This window comes from Gossypium hirsutum, chromosome D02 (assembly GCF_007990345.1).
Source record: "Gossypium hirsutum isolate 1008001.06 chromosome D02, Gossypium_hirsutum_v2.1, whole genome shotgun sequence".
In the NCBI taxonomy this organism is placed as follows: domain Eukaryota; kingdom Viridiplantae; phylum Streptophyta; class Magnoliopsida; order Malvales; family Malvaceae; genus Gossypium; species Gossypium hirsutum.
This window is the reverse complement of record NC_053438.1, coordinates 55,461,714-55,467,745: the sequence shown is the minus strand read 5'-3', so window position 1 is coordinate 55,467,745 and position 6,032 is coordinate 55,461,714.

The window sequence follows — 6,032 nt, the reverse complement described above, 5'->3', positions numbered from 1 at the left end:
ACTCCCGAACCTATTTTTCTGAATTTCGTGGACCAAAACCGTTGTTTTAATAAAATCAAATCGTTTATTAAAAACAACCACTTTTCAAGGTGACCCGATCACACATTATCAAAAAGGATTGGTGGTGACTCCCATTTTCATTTTCATTTTCAAAACCCAAGTCGAACCCGTTTTCATCAAAAAAATGGTGTCAACAGCTTGGCGACTTCACTAGGGACACAAAATTAAGAGAGTCAAGCCACAAGTTGATTACTTTTTATTTTTTTGTCGAAAATTGAAAACTTGGTTTAAAATTACGATCCTCATTGCATCTCATTTGTTTTGAATTATAGTTTTCATCTTGTTTTGTATTTTAAATTTCTATATCTCCACACATTGCATTGCATGACCATTGGTCACACCTTTTTAAGTGGGAGTGAGAAGCTAGTCCTTCGTGAGGCTTTAACCTCCGTGCAGGATAGTGGATCACTTTCGGGATACATCTGTACCTATGTCTTCGTGAGATTTTCATCTCCGTGTAGCCATAGGGAAATGTATTCCCCTGAACTGAAATCAGTCTATATGAGCCTATAACGGGTGAGGATCGAGGAATCTGCTGGTTCGGGTACCTTTGCTTTAGAGCCGAATCACACGTAGTGAACATAAGAGCCTACCCTAGGTAGAACCAGTTCAAACCCCTAGTGGTCACCCGAATAGGTGTTCTATTTATTCTTGCTTGCTTTAGCTTTGTACTAACCTATTTTCTTTTATTTTGGTTATGATTGCATTGCATTTTCATCATAAAAAAAGAGGTGTTGATTCACGTTTAGTTGCTAAATAGAGAGCTTGTCATAAGAAAATGGGTTTCTTGATAAAGTGGATGACAATACGGTTGTCTGAATATGGTCTAAGAAAACGTGATAAGAGAAGGATGATAGCTTAGTGGAGGACTACACGACCATTGCTCTGTTGCCCGAGGATTCAAGATGACAAAGATTATTCGAGAGCCGCTGAAATTTCTTGAAGAGAAGCCAACGAGCATTACGAGGATGAGTGAGTAATGAGTCACAGCTCAGATCAAGCAAAAAGGAGATAGAAGAGACGTCCCTTTTAAAGAGTTCATGAGATTAATCTTAACGCTCGAAGGAAGAAGAGGATCAAATGTCTCCACCTATGAGGGCAAAGCCGTATATATATCCGCTTTATGTAAAGAGATTTGTTTTCTAGTAAAGTTGTTCTAATAGAATTGAACCAAGAATCAACGTCTCTTTTTGCATTCATTTCATGCATTTGCATTACATAAACATCATGTGCATTAAGGACCATTAAAAGACCCTAATTGAGTAAAATTATTTTAGCTAATATGGAAAACCAACATTCTTGCAGTACCCGAACAAAAACTAAAGGAATGGACCAAAGGTTGGAGAGATTAGAGCAGATGCAAATACAGATGCTAGAGGAATTGGCCAAATTTCAACAAGATATGAAGGGTCAGATGCTAGAAGTCCAAAGAAATCTGATGAGCCAGTTAACCCAGTTATTGGATATGGGGTTAGAAAAAGGAAAAAAACCTAGTGGTCCACTTTGGGAATGATAATGAAGGCCCTGCATATCTTCCAAGCTTTACCCCAACAAACATCCAAGCACAACCAAACACATATCCACAAAGGGTAACTGTTAACATCTGACCACAATACCAGACCAATACCTCGACACCGGTGAATTTTGCGACAAGCTCAGGTTCCAATCTTAGGGGCAATCTAACTAATCCTGTTGTCATTGATGATCTAGCAGAAACAAAACAGGTGAGAGTAGAGTTCTCAAAACAATTTGAAGATCGTTACAAACGGAAACAGCAAGAGTGGAACTCTCAAAATAATACTTCAAAGGTCCCGAGGAAGAGGAGAAATGAGGTGAATAATGCGGGTAGGTATAATGAGGGTTATTCAAAGCCTATTACCGCAAGCCAGCCAAGGACGGTTGCTACTAGCCATCAGATCCCCTCAAGACAAGAATCCAGCACAAAGCAAAACATTAAGAAGTCCCAATTTGCACCAATCCCAATGACGTACCGGGAGCTGTATCAAAGTTTATTTGATGCACATGTTGTCTCCCCTTTCTACTTGAAGCCTTTACAACCACCATACCCCAAATGGTATGACACAAATATGTAATGTGACTATCATGCGGGAATTATGGGACATTCTATAGAAAATTGCACTGCCTTTAAAAAGCTGGTCGAAAGGTTTATCAATATGGGCATTGTCAAATTTGATGATTCACTCAGTGCAAAAAACCCGCTACTCAATCATATGGATAATGAGGGGAATGCGATGAATGAAGAAATGTTGGGAAACATTCACATCAGTGCCATATACGAAGAAACAACTGAAGAAGAGATCTTATTAGATATTCGCCCTTATAAACCTGGAAGTGTTCTAAATAATGGGACAGCAGAAGAGACCCTGTAGTATTTAGAACCTACTTAGAATAATATTCAGAACACACTTGTTGCTTTCAGCCTAGAGGCAATTAGAACTCTTTTGTAAAATAGGCTCATGTCTGAACGTCATTATTTTAATGAAATGCATCTTTGCGATCGTTTTTGAGTCAATATTCTTTCATTCTTTACAAATAATTATTGTTGATTCTTTCATTCTTTTAAATTTCCTTCTAAATTATTATTTTATTCATTCATAATCATACTGTACTGATAATTATTCTTAAATTCATACATTTTTTGTATATTCTCTCATACCTACAATAGGTCCCCAAATATCAATGACATGGGTGACGCTGCTACTGACTCAGAATCTCCTTTTGAGCGAGACATGTGTCTAGAGGGATCTTATGACTTTGAAGATGACACAGATTGTAGCCTATTTTCTGACTTATTGAGGTATTAGAACAAGAGGGAAAACAGATCCTACCCTACAAAGAATCAATAGAATCCATGATGTGGGGCATAAAGGTCATTTGGTCAATCTCGGCAAAAGACTCTGGTGATCATCGATTTATTTTCGTGGGTAGAAGCCGCTTTATGTGCCAATGTCACAAAGTCGACAGTCAGTAAATTTTTGAAAAAATACATATGTCAGTATAGAATGCCAAAAAGGATCATATCTGACAACGTACTAAATTTGAACAACAGCACAATATCAAAAGTTTGCAGTCTGTCCAAGATTAACACCATGTCGCTCCAAAATGAACGGCGTAAAAAAAACCTCTGCCGGGGCAATGCCTTTCTCTTTGGCCTATTGCAGTTTTGCCTATTGAAGACAAGATTCTCTCTCTCTGAGTTTTTAGATCCAATCCTGATTGAAGAGGAATGTTCAAAGCTATCCATCATTGTCAAATGCACCAAAAGAAAATGACACGAGCTCACAAAAAGGTTCGCCCTAAAGAATTCCACGAGAGGGACCTGGTATTGAAGAAGATCCTTCCCATACAAAAAGAACTTCATGCCAAGCTGGAAAGGACCGTATATGGAAGGCCTTATCTGGAAAAGTGTCAATCTTGATCGGAAGGGATAACGAGGACATGCTTAATCCTATGAGTTCAAATTCAATAAAAATTGTTAAAAAAAATGAAAAGAAAAAAAAGAGGCCAAGGTGAAAACCCGCAAAGGGCGCCTTGAGACCAAAAGGGATTTGAGTTGAAAACCCGAGAAGGGCGGCTCAAATTTTGGAACAAAATGGGGCATGAGGTGATCAGAGCAGCTCAAATTTTGATCAAATTAGGGCATGTGGTGATCTTGCTATACCTGAATCAACAAGAAAGGGTAGGCAACATCTTGGGGTATCGAAAAAGTACCGTAGATCTCCTAAACACATGTCAAACTCAGAATGGTCTTTCAAAGAGTTTGTACAAAGAAGTTCAAGCTGCGATATCTGGGGCATCTAGTCATCATACTATTTATATTGAATTTTTTGTTCTTGGAATACTTCATTCATTTTCAAGATACGTGTTCCCAATTAATTCCCCTTTTATTCTTACTATCCTTGATAATTTATCCACTTCGGGCTATGCTCTCAAATTAATTCTATTTTATCCATCGCTATATTCTTTTTGCAAGCATGTTGTATTAGAATAATGATTAATGGACTAATAATACTTTCACAATGGAAGTTTTGCATATTACTCTAGGAGTTTCTAAATAATATAGGAACCTGAAATAGGATAATTGTTTAGAACTCACCAAGTTTAAAGGTTGAAATATCTAAGAAGGAAAAGTCTAAATTAAGACTATCCTTTTGGATTTTGTCATCAAAACATTGATTGAACAAAATGATAAAATTCCAGAACTCCAATGAACAAACAAGCGATGTCCACCAAGCAATAAGAAAAGGTTTCTCGGGAGAAGAAAATTCTTCATTGGTGCATAAGCATTTGGTATGACACCCTGAGAATGGGGTAAAAGACCAAAGAGCCTCACATTTTGTATCCTTGAATTGCGATAAGAGAGGATTGAGAAAAGCCATATCTTTCTACCCTTCGGTTACAGTGGGAGAATGATGGTGCAAATTTTGCGTCCTAATGGATTAAACTTTGACGTTCACAGTGGGGGGCAATCAGATTAAGTGTTTCTTTGGATACGCCAGCCGAGCAAGAAGGCGTAGTAGCACGTTAGTGATAAAAACTTAATAACCTTGGAGTATTGATAACCTAAGCATTAAAAAGGGATCATTCTCGTGACATTCTACAAATATCATACCTACACATCTATTTAGGAGCATTTGATTCATTCTGATTATGTCATCCTAATCACTAGGCACAATTAGGTCCATAAAATAGAATATACAGGTCATGGTCCCCAGAGAACAGATTAGTGAAGATAATAGATCTTGCCTTCCTGTACTGACGGTGAAGCAAATCGAAGACACCAACATTGCCTTCCTTTACTGACAACGGAGCAGACTGAAGATAGCAGATCTTGTCTTCTTGTACTAACGGCGAAGAAGATCGAAGACACTAGCCTTACCTTCCTGTACTAACAGCAGAGAAGACTGAAGATAGCAGATCTTACCTTTCTGTACTGACGGCGAAGCAGATCGAAGACACCAGCCTTGCCTTCCTGTACTGACAGCGGAGCAGACTGAAGAAAATAGATTTTTTCTTCCTGTACTGACGGCGAAGCAGATCGAAGACACAGACCTTGCCTTCTTGTACTGACAGCGGAGCAGATCGAAGACACCAGCCTTACCTTCCTGTATTGACAGCGGAGCAGAGTGAAGATAACAGATCTTGCCTTCCTGTACTAACAGCGAAGCAGATCAAAAACACCAGCCTTGTCTTCCTGTACTGAAAGCAGAGCAAACTGAAGATAACAGATCTTGCCTTCCTATACTGACGGCGAAGTAGATCGAAGACACCAGCCTTGCCTTCCTGTACTGACAGCGAAGCAGACTAAAGATATCAGATCTTGCCTTCCTGTATTGACGGGGAAGCAAATCGAAGACACCAGCATTGCCTTCCTGTATTGACAGCGGAGCAGGCTGAAGATAACAGATCTTGCCTTCGTATACTGACGGTGAAGCAGATTGAAGACACCAACTTTGCCTTCCTGTACTGACAGTGGAGCAGACTGAAAATAATAGATCTTGCCTTCCTGTACTGACAGCGAAGCAGATCGAAGACACCAGCCTTGCCTTCCTGTACTGACAGCGGAGCAAACTGAAGATAACAAATCTTGCATTCCTGTACTAACGGCGAAGCAGATCGAAGACACCAACCATGCCTTCCTGTACTGATAGCGGAGCAGACTAAAGATAGCAGATCTTGCCTTCCTGTACTGACGGCGAAGCAGATCGAGGACACCAGCCTTGCCTTCCTGTACTGATAGTGGAGCAGACTAAAGATAGCAGATCTTGCCTTTCTGTACTGACGGTGAAGCAGTTCGAAGACAGTAGCCTTGCCTTCCTGTACTGACAGCGGGGCAAACTGAAGATAGCAGATATTGCCTTCCTGTACTGACGGCGAAGCAGATCGAAGACACCAGCCTTGCCTTCCTGTACTGACAACGGAGCACACTGAAGATAACAGATCTTGCCTTC